The sequence below is a fragment of the Amblyomma mixtum genome, chromosome 9 (genome assembly GCF_055824585.1).
Source record: "Amblyomma mixtum isolate Tamu chromosome 9, ASM5582458v1, whole genome shotgun sequence".
NCBI classification, from domain to species: Eukaryota; Metazoa; Arthropoda; class Arachnida; order Ixodida; family Ixodidae; genus Amblyomma; species Amblyomma mixtum.
Genome location: NC_143020.1, coordinates 76,468,430 through 76,480,269, shown reverse-complemented (window position 1 = coordinate 76,480,269; position 11,840 = coordinate 76,468,430).

The following is an 11,840-nucleotide window of genomic DNA, read 5'->3' as shown; positions in this document are numbered from 1 at the left end:
TATTGTATTCAGTTCTCTCCTAATTTGAACCGTTTATTTTTTCTTTTACATTTTTATTTTTTATTTTGTAATTGCCGCTTTAATTACTATAAATTCTTACCCACAGTTAAATCATTAGCATGGCACTAATTTACCTTCTTTTGGCTCTCCTTACTGAACCCTGCCCAATCCCCCATCGTGAGTATGTGCCATGGCACTAAGGCTACAATAACAGCTACGGACACATAATTGAGGGTATTGGTGGCTTTAAAAATTAAGAAGAAAGAAGCCTCTGCGCACAGAGGTTATCAAAAGGAACAAATAAGAGAAAAGAAACGATGAAGCAGTAGACGACAGTTAAGAGAAGAAAGAAATGAAAGCCTACAGCCTTGTTACGCTAGCGTTACTGGAAAATCAGCAGTATATAAATAATTGCAGCGACGAGGTGCGTGATGTGGTTGAAACTACTATTCTCTGCATTGGCTCTCAGTCTGATTATCGCTGGCCTCGCATCTATTTCCGCATTACTGTCGCGGACAGCTGACTGACCAATTACGGGGTAGGAGCAATACAATATAAACCGCTTTCTTTGAAAGCACTTAATACATAAGCCATACTGTTTCACACATAAACCTCATGGCAGCCTTCCACGGGTAATCCAGTCGACTGAAGTACAACTTTCAAAACATTCGAGTTTCCATTCAGCTCTGGTCGCCGTTTCAAGGACAGACTTCAGGAGATTTCCATGGGACTCATGAGATCGGTCCCATAGGGGACGCATATAAGAGCTACCTCAGAGTTTTCTTAGCCTAGCAAGCCGAAATCGAAGCGACAGGGAACAAGTGCATAGGGGCTTTCATAAATGTATATAAACAAGGAAATAATCCAGCTACCCTATAGCGTGTAAAACGACCCAGTATAGACATTCTAGGAATTGGAAATAACTATTGAAAATGAAATTAAACGCATCCGGAGAAGCATTTAAAAAACTAGCAATAAATTTTAACGCAAAACAACGAAAGGAGGTAACGAGCAAAAACCCTACTCAAAAATTAGAATGAAAGACGCGGAAAGCAACGGTTAGACACGTTTTCAAAAACAGGTACACGGGCGCCTTCCTATTGGGGAATGGGTTGTGCTCATAGTACAGTAAAGAGTTGGGGATAAAGCTTCCCCACCGTTCTCAGCACAAGCCAAAAAACTGGTTTTCCTGAGAGTTGTGATAAGGTCTATATCTGACACCACTGAAAACCGGCGTGGAGCGCCAGCGTCCAAGCTGTAACCTTCGCAATTTATAATGGATGACCCAAAACAGCAGAAAGAGAAAGGGAAACACTACCATAAAGCTAAACCGCTAAATTTTACTTCTACTACAGCTAAATAACAGGCTTTGCTGCATTTTAACCATAAACTGAACGACAGCTCGGATTATAAATTAATTTTTTCTCTTAATTAATCCTATCATTGCAGCTGAGTAAGAACTGTCCATGTCCTTATAACGTCAGCACAACGTACGCACGCTTATTGCGAACAAGGATGGAGGCAATATGCGGCTAGGTGAGCGCATCTTGCTCCTATTCACTATAGAAAGGACGTACAACGCATCTGAAGCGAACCCTCCCGAAAAAAAGTTGAGTTCAACCTACCGCACTTTTTTCTATGGGTAGCTCTGACACTGCGGTTCGCTGGATTAGTAGACGCTTACCTCACGTAGCTCTTGCTCTTCGCCTTTTTCTCGGTTTTACTACCAAAGAATGTTCACTTTTAAACGCAATACAGGAAATTAGATTTAAAAAATTCGCTGTGGCTTAGCTTGGTTAAGCCCGGTAATTGCGAAAGCAATATCCGTACCTACGCCATGGTTTAGCTGGTAGTGTAGCTGGTGGTGGTGCTTGTGTTTAGACTTGTGGCGATGCATCTGTCGTAGAATCCAATCCAATGCAATCCAATCCAATGTAATCTAATGTAATCTAATCTAATCTAATCTAATCTATTCTAATCCAATCCAATCCAATCCAGTCCAATACAATCCAGTCCAGTCAGGCCGCCGTTCATGTGCACCGCCGTCGCACACAGCCGGCGCGAGATCGCGAAGCAATGCTAAGCCGCTGGTGGTTGGCATAGCTACTGCTTTCAAGCGACGTGAGTCGAGCCTAATCTTTTCAGCGTAACGCCACAATCGCGCTCCTAGTGGAGAGCGCAGGAGTTAGGCACCGGTGGTGGCACCGCCGCGGCTGGCGACGGCGCGAGTCGGTCGCCCTTCTCTTCAGCGTAACGTCACAAAGCACCTGTTGCGCTCCTAGCGGAGAGCGCAGCAGTTAGGCGCCGGTGGTGGCACCGCCGCGGCTTGCGACGGCGCGAGTCGGTCGCCTTTCTCTTCGGCGTGATGTCACACATGACGTCACACAGAGGTCAACTAAAGGTCAATGGTGGCACCGCCGCGCCACGGCAAATGCTGAAAGTGCAAGTAGAAAAAGCTTTCGCTTTAAAAACGATGTTTATTCGCAACTGCACGCAGAAAAAAAGGACGCAGAAAAAAGCGCTGAAGCCAGGGGCGCACATCTTACAATTTTATGCGTGTCATATCGTTGTCCTTAAACTTTCACTCCGCGCGTCTTCACACGCAACTCACTGTCACAATGAAAGATACCACCTGCAATTAAGGAGAGTAGTAGGTCATTCCTTGATGTTCTTGGTACGGGCTGAGACGTGCTTCCCTTGAAAGCAGTGGGTGGATGCCCGCGTTCCGGCGCGAAGCTCCCGGGATAGAAGCGTCCCTTTTGTTGAATATTGTGCCTTCATGCACAAGATGTAAGATGAACTAAAGTGAGCTTTTGAATACACGTGCTGTGTAGTGACCCTGAGTAATATCTTAGATGCTTTACATAGTAGTGGCGGCGTTATATGTTTGATGCTTTGCCCTGTACCACTTAGAGTTATCACTTCGCTCTTTCCGTAACATACGTTAACCGTCCCGGTTAGCTCAGCTGCAAAAGCGACTGGTCCAGTGAGGCAATCGTCCCATAATTAGACGCCGCAGCAGGGTGAATTTTTCTTGAACACTAAGTTTTCATGAAAGCTGTAAAGCTTTTCATTGCAGCCGTGAGGCTGTGCTTGTGCAGTTGTTAGGGAGTAAATACTGCCCTGGTACCAGCAGAAGTGCCAAGACGAGACACAGTTGTTTCCTGATAGACTGCTTTGTTTATGACGTGTTGGCAGTATATCAATGCAAAGGGAGCTCGAACATATGTAGTAGGCATATAAACGCGATAACAAGGTTTCCGAGATTATGTTTACTTTTGTTGTTTAAACTATGTAGACGGAGGTATCTCTCAGCAATCTTTTTTGAGAAGCTGTATAATTTACTTTTGTTGCTCCACGGCAGCGCTTTAGTGGGCGCTAATGGTAGAGTAATTGCCATCTTAATAGAAATCTACGCCACCTTTGGGGATTGCCCTTAACATTAGACCAACTTCTACTGGTTTGCCGTACTGCGGCTCTCTCACACTTACTGATACGAATAGGTCTTAGCCCAAGCATGAAAGCCGTGCAAGATTAAGCATCTATGCCTTTAGGAATTACCTCGCTGCCGTTGTTTCTGCGTCCTCTGTCGTGTTCTCAATTAATTATGATCACGGTGGTGATGATCACGATGATTTTGTTTATCACGCAAGGCAGCTTTCGCCAAAAAGCGCCATTGCACATAATATTTTCGTGTACACAGGACCGGCGATAGGCCCATTTCTTAATCAATTCACCGCAGATTAGGCGAGAAGTAGGCCAGGTAAAAGATTGCACCTGATGCACCACCGAAGGATGCCTGGTGGCACTAAAGATCGAAGCGCACACTTCCCGCATGCGTGACAGATACTCAAACAACTAGGCTAGCTCATCGGCGCCTGAATGTTAGTATTTGAGCAGTCAAAATTGATATACCAGTGCCTGTTCGTGAAATACCTTAAAGAGAAGTAATGAATACAAAAAAGTGAAATTAATGCGAAATGCAATCATAACTCAGCTGCACACAGCTTACCAATACGATTGCTGCGAAAAGTGAACCTGGGGGCCACTTCGAATTCAAATTAAACTGCGTGTGGTTTTGGAAACATGCCTCACAAAGCACCTTTCAGAATGGTACAAGGGCTTCAGTGAATGATGATTCGCATTGGGTAAAAGCATGCTAAATCCTCCGTAAGTTTTTAAAATCTTTTCCTCAAAAGGTGCTTTCTATCTCAAGAGATCTTGCTGGAACGTATACTGTGTCCGGGAGTTTTGAACTGGAATGTAGGTCTTGCGTATTCCCGCGTGTGTTTTTAAACTAAAGCACTTCTTAAAATATCGATTAATCATGCATTTTTGTTAAGAAAGTAATTTTCGGCAGCGTTCTTCTTTGGGAAGGGTTCCTTTCATGAAAATTTCATACGCATTGCGTCCCAACACGAGCTTGTGTACCCCGTCTCAACCTTCCCACTCGCCCCACCCTACGCATTGTAACTGTGTTGTAGCTACTGTAAGAATGGCGCTTCCAGGAATCACGTTGTAATTAGAAATTTTCGAGAGACAGCGGTTTACGACACACGTCCCGGTTCTGCGACTTTGGTGCAGCGTGTTGAACTGCGAGGAGGAAAGCGTATAGAGAAATTAGATGCACGCAGACCTAATGAAAACGTGCCACGGTCAACGGAGCAAAGTACGACAGTGCCTTTATGTCGGGCGCCCACTTTCGATCGTGATACGTGAATGCGCGTTAAAGTTTGCGACGCCTTTATTGAAGATATATTCCTGAAGCCAAGGCGTCCCGATATGTGTAGGAATAGACTGCAACTGTCCGTCCCATGGTGCTTTCTTATGAAGTATGTCCCTGGTTTGTATACAGGACCTCTATGCCGTCGTGATCGTGCAGCAACGTTTCATGACGCATATCTGTAACGAAATTCATTTGCTGCAGAAAATACTTTCGACGGAAATTACTAATGTCATCACGATGAAGAATGAAAAGACAATACACTAGGTGGCGCCATCCTCATATCACGGCTACGTGACGAGCTCTGCTTTTACGGTTCCTACCACCTGACTTCGTATTCTTTCACACTTGTGAGTCATCAGATCTAGTTCCTGACGTTCGAAGGAATCCGCCGACACCTTTCTGCTTATCAAAGTCGGTCATCGACCGGTGGGCGATGACCTCTATGAAAGCGAAGCGATGCCACGTCACGCTAAGACTACGAACGCCAGTTCAACCCGCTGGAAAGCCTGACCAAGCCCTGCCTCCGTCAGCTGCGTCTGCATCAGATGCAGCCGCCGTGTCTCCACCGCCGCTCGCTCGGACGCCCTAGCCTAGACTACCAACGTTGCCGTCTGCCACGCCGCTTTCTACAGACTCAGCCCCTGCACTTAAGGGCATCAAAAATTCCATGGAAAACCTTCAGTTCTGCCCCCCACACCCGATTTCGACACACTTATGGGTTTATTTTCCTTCCCGGTCGATGGCTGCGAAACCGTCGGTGCTTCCCGCTAGGCCGCTAATGGTGCTCGCTCCCGCCTGGAGATGATCTCGTTGGGCATCCAGCTCCTGCATGCCACTCTTACCTCTACCAACTGGCATTACGACCTGCTTAAGACCCTCATCAAGGCTGCCAATCTATCGGAACACACCTGTACTGACCACCCCTCAGACCAAGCCAGTCCAGAACCTAGTCTTCCTCCCGACCCGCTCACTAACTGCCAACCTTTTCCTGCACATCACCCACACCAGCATTGGCGGTAAGCTCGTCAGTGTGCACCGCTATACTGTCAACCCTAACCTCTCCTACCTGCCTTGGCGTTATTCACGGTGGTGAGTCCGGCGTCTTCACCTCCGATCTCATAAAGGATCTCGTGACGTACACTGCCGACATAATTACCTTCGCCGGTATTGTCGTCGCTCATACTGTCTATTTTCGTCGCGCCGAGTTTGGCTGCCGCCCCCGCAAACTCCGCGGTCCTGCATGCACCCGCTGTCTTGAGATAGGCCACCACACACAACAATACTCAAGTGACACCGCGAAGTGTCCTAAGTGCACGTATTCCATCCCCCGCCTCCCGCTGTTTTACGAGTGTACGCAGCCGTGGTGCCCACACTGTCAGACTAACGAAAACGTTACCTTCCCCTTACCTGTCCCTACTATGAGCAGAAAAACAAGGAGTGTGAAACGATCGCCTACCAAAAGCGCGTAACCGTTTACAAGGCCACTCAGCTGCCTTCTCGACAACGCCTTCCTGACAACGCGAAAGCAGTCCGTATCTTCCTTTATAACACCACTTGGGAAGAGGGCTCCTGACCTTCATCCTGGACTTCCTCACTAATCTCCCTCATTCTTTAACCTGGAAAACCTCACGCCCTGACAATCTCCGCCTCATTTCTCTGATTTCCTGTGTCGGCAAAACAATGGCGTTCACTAGGCTTGGCTGGAATTTCGAGGCTTCTAACTCGCTTCCTCACACCCTCATCAGCTTTCGTCCTCACGTGTCAGCCCAAGATCTGTTTCTCATCTTTCGGCGCACTTCCTTCGCTTGTGGCAGCTCTCAAATTTATGCCCTTTTCACAATCCCCAAGGTATTCTTGTGTGTCTCTCATGATCCCACTTTCCTGCCTCTCTAGCACCAACTGTGGCTTCCGAATGTATATATACGTTCGTGCTCTCCTTTCTAATCGCAAGGCATATTTACGGGTATCTGACGTAAATTCTTCGCCTCATCATCTCAGAATGGGTACCTCTCAAGGTGCCGTTCTTTCACCTACCATTTTAAATATTGTCATCGCTCCCCTCGCGGTTCAATTGTCAGTCATTCCTGATCTTCATCATTTTTTATGCAATGAAATCACCAGTGGAGCTCGCGTGGCTCTATGGTGATGACCAAGACACCCTTCAGCAGTAGCTGGATCTAATCTCCCGCTTCCTTGACCAGGCGGGCCTTTCTCCCGCGCCCGAGAAGTCCGAACTACTTCTAAGCCATTCTTCCAATGAACGAGCTCATAACTCACTGATCTCCCTTACCTTGTCCGGTTTCCCTGTCCCCAAAGTTTCTCAGTGCCGCATTTTTGGCATGTCTCTGCATGCCGCCAAGAACGTACAGGCTGTCTATATGTCTATTTTGACCTGTCACACTGTCACTCACCTACTCCGCCACCTTCTTAGGCGGTCTTCCGGCCAGCGGGAAAAGCACGCATGTCGACTGGCTCATGCCCTGGCTCTTATAAATTTCTTAACTTCTCACCGCAGGTCTCCTTCACCCAGACCCAACTCAACACTCCCTCCACGGCTATCCACGGCCTTTATAAGGCTGCTACTGCCTCCCCATAACCGCCTCTACCGATAAACATCATGCCACTGGTTCCTTCCATCCTCTTCGCACTGCCCTTTCCCTTCACCGCGATCGGCAAACGGTTCGCCTCTCAAGCACAGCTGATGAGCGCTTGGATGAGCACATTCTTATTGCCATTGAGGTCTTGCCAACCTAACTGCGCTTAAGAGCAGGGAGTGCTCTCTGTGTTGATACAATCCTCGCCCTTCAGAACTGATGTGTTTCCAGTAAACGCTTTAAATACTGACATGCGTATTAATGAACACTAGATGGGGCCAAATTATAGAGATGGTGTAGGGCATTCAGACCGCTGTATCGATAAGCACTCACGCGGTCACCATTACGCCCACATCAGTTTAACAAGCCCACCGAGACTCACCATTCAAAGTGCTCACGAAGCGTTTCGTTTCGTCGTTGCTTCCATCTTTCGTGAAACCTTGCGCACTTCTTCACTTAGTTTCGAGCGGAATAAACCATTAGAAATTTTACAAGGTATAGACGCGGTACTGTTTTAGTCAGGAGGTGGGGCTAAAGTCCTTGAACTGCACTGCTTTCTAAACCTCCAATGGCTTCCCATGGGTGCTTCCCTGAGGCCACAGGAGCGCTTCGCCGCAGTCGTTCACCGCCTGGGTCGGCAGCTAGGAGATGGCAGCCCTGCATAATACGGGAGGCGTTTTTGTGTGTCTCGCCTGGAGTATTCGGCACCTGAGGCTTGTGACAGCCGCCTCTCACAACGTTCTGAAAGCGCCACTGCGCCACTTCTTCATATCATTCCTGCTGTAGGCCTTGTAGCTGAAGGTCTAAACTGAAATGTACTCTGAATAGAAGCTGATGTCAATTACAGATCAGACATGAAGTTGCCCGCAAGGTGCCTTATTTTTAAGAACTAAAACCGATGGAGTGAAAAAACAAAACAATCGAAGCAGGAGAACATTTTTCCTGCTGATGCCCAAGAACTCCCCTAAGTATCTTTTAAAGGCGTGGGATGAATTCTGCACCATGCACGATTTATGCATTTAAATGAAATTTCTGTGCAATTTGCGCGCGTTTCCATTCGTGTTTCATTTGCTTTCTTATAGCTGCCCCGTTTATGTTCATCTTCTGTGAACCATGAATTTTTTTCTACCTGTTGCTGGTTTAGAGCAAAGCCTCTCTCCGTTTTTCTGTGACTTACATTCTCTCTCCTTTCAAGACAAGGAAGCGTTTGTATCTTTTTCATCACCACGAGCTAACCTCTGTCATGTCATTTTGTCTGCAAGTTTCCGAGCAAAATAAAAGTATAAGAATTATAGATTTCACTCGCTATACCGGCTTACTATTTTATTTTCTCTAAAATAAAACATCAAAACAGTATAATAGTGTCCTCATAGAGGCACCTCGCGTATGCTCGACTATTCTAAAAAATAAAATTAAAGCTATAGTTCTTGAGATCAATGAGCTCTCGGTAGCGGAAAAGGTGAACAGTACCACTCTAGCTAATGAAGCATTGTTCACAACGTCCCATTATGAATAATTCGCGCATAATGAGAGCAGAGGGACGAGTCTACTGCACTTCAGCTTGAAAGCAGCTGAAATAGAGTCCAACATATAAGAATGTATTTTAATACATTAGCATCTCGTTCAGTTTGTCATTCGCCATCCAACAGAAATTCTAATCATGTCGCTGTGCCCAAAGGCAACACAGTGAGCTTAATAGGAATGTGGAAAAGTTTTATTTGCAGGCCCCTCCCTGTTTCTCAGAAATCAATAGTAGCAGCGGACGCCGTTTTAGATGCGTACCACAAGCCGCTGGCGCCACGTACTCACATCGATTGGACGCAATATGTTATTACGAAGATGGCCGTAGTTCTCGGGCTGCATTTGGACGTCATAGTGTCTGGAGTGCTCCACTGGGACGGAAATAGCGAGAAAAAATAAAGCTTGAATATTTAATTGCATTGTGCTGAAGTTCACGGCTTTCTCTTGAGGAGGCTTCTGAGCGTAGCAGTTCCTTGTGCCATCAGACGGCGCTGTCATCTTTGGCGAAGGTCTTGTCGCTAGAAAGAACGGCTTTGCAACGTAAGCTTTCCTTGATAGAAAAAGAAGTGTTACGTTGTTGAAAATCTCACCATGCTTCCAGGAGTGATTGCGCTACAGCTTCTGATTTGTGCTGTTCGACCTGCGCTGGCATGTGACGTTTGCAGTGTGTCTACAATCACATCGTACTTGCAAAATATCACGTCCGGAGATGCTGACATCGTGTTCGTTGGATATGAGATGCGAACGCCTCTTCTACAGTGGTTTAAGCTAACTGTTCACCGATATATTGTGTGGAAGACGGGTGGTCCCGCACTTCACAATTTACTTTCTAAAAACAAAATTGTGAACAAGCCAACAACTGTGTTGGTGTCTGTAAATCTTGTTGACTTGAAGGCGATCGTCCACTCTTTCAAAAGGAAGCCTTATAGTAGAATTTTAACTCGCTGGTTGTTTCTTGCCGATGACAACGGCATGACGGAGATTGACAAGCTTTTGCGAAATGCGGCTGCTTGCGATTTCGTTAGCCTTGTATATATCAGACAATCTTACCCTCGTGGAAATGCCCTCATCCAAGAAGCGCAGAAAAGATTTGCACTCTCGCATCCTACTTTTTCACACTGGTGGCAAAATAACAGAAGCGTAGGAAGAAGGTCGAGAAATTTTTCTGTAGCATCTATCCGCGTCGGGTGCTTAACAGATACATTTGACCGCTCGTGCACAGATGAGTACGCTTTGGCCTTCGTGCACCTCTTGAGAAGCAAAAATGTTTCAATAAAGATGAAATCATACGGTAGAATTGATGACGTATACTTCGACCTCATTCTGTATAAGCTTGATATGTTCCTTAGCAATACAGAAGTTTTCGATCGAGCATTAGTCATGAAGAATTTTGCAGAGGTCGATTTCCACTACGCGACGTTCTACGCGAGAGCCAATCATACCCGCGTATTGTCTCTTTTCGAAGCCATTGGCAGCTCGTTTTGTGTCGTCATCGCATTTTCATGCTTATCCTTGTGCGCCCTAGTAATTACAGTCATCCGAAGAGTGCATTTAAAAGGACGCTGCCTCCCGTGTGTCTCTGAGGAGGCTCTTTTCTTGCTAGCATCACTTTTTAGCACATCAACACAAGAACCGCAGCCGGACCAGAAGTTCAAAGGACGCATATTTCTGTACGGTACATGGCTGCTTTGTATTATGCCTTTCTCTGTCTACCTTAGAAGCCAGTTGACATCGTTGGTGACAATAAGTCGTCCAGGAGATCATCTGGATACATTTGAGGAGCTCGAAGGCGGTCTCGACGACAGTTCTATTCTGCCCTGTGTAATCAAGTGGACCAGCATCCACTCACACTTCGTTACAGGGCTAGAAGATGCTGGGATTTTGTTCCAAAAACTCCGAAACGCCTTCTTAGCTCACAAGGACGATGGGCTTGTCGGCGGCACAGTGGATGATTGTCTTCGGTGCGCGAGAGCAGCAAATCGTGTCTGCTTCGCTCATCACATGCCGATTTGTGAGGTGGACAGTGGCTTTGCTGATATTGGGGAGTTCAAAGAACCGTTTGGATTGGTCCTTTCAGGCTATCCGATCAGGAAAGACTTCAGTGCGATTTGGCCCATGAGAAGGTTCATGCAGGCCATACGAGAAGGGTCATTGTTAAAGCAGGCTTCATCACGGTGCAGTGGAGGGAAGGTTGGCATGGGAGATCGGTTGGAACTTTGGACATTCTTCGCTCACTATTTATTGCTCCTTTCAGTTGCTGGTGGCGTTTTTTTCGCAGAGGTCTTTGTGGCAGCTTGTAATCGATATGGCCAACCTCTCTTTTCTCGCCTGACGGTTGTAGTACCTCCTTGTCTTGATAGGCAGTGGCGCCGGAGGAATGAAAGAAGCCCCACACACGAAGCGCGAACTTGAGATTGAAAGGAAAACAGGAGGAGGAGGAATAAGAGGACAGGCAGGGAGGTTAACCGGAAGAACAATCGGTTTGCTACCCTACACGGGGGAAAGGAGTGAGAGGATAAACAAAATGAAAGAGAAAGGTGAGTAGCAAAAATTGAAGTCACTCTGAAAAGTCAGCGCTTGTGGAAGGCACAGCCTATCGTGGAGGCCAGGAGTTTGCAAGTAGCGGAGTAGTGGTTTGGAGGCCTTCACCACCGACGATGGCCCCGCCCAGTAGCCGAGAATCTTCATTTCCATCAGTGGGCACGGCTGAGAGATTGCCTTTCTGCGCTGTAGTCAGCGCAGTCACAAAGAATGTAGGATATATTCTCACCATACCTAAAGAAAAAAAATTAAGGGCGGCACTTTGTTGAACTAAAGGGGGGGTGAGGCGAAAGCCTTAAGCGCGCTGTTGCTGCTTGTGTCACTGATGTGTGATTTAGATGTTATGTGCGGCCTCTGAGAGTGGAATGCGACAGCGTCTAGCAACGCTGACAGGGAGCCCACAGAACGCCATCGCCCGTTCGGCTGTACGCCTTGCTTTTCGGTAATTTATTTTTTGA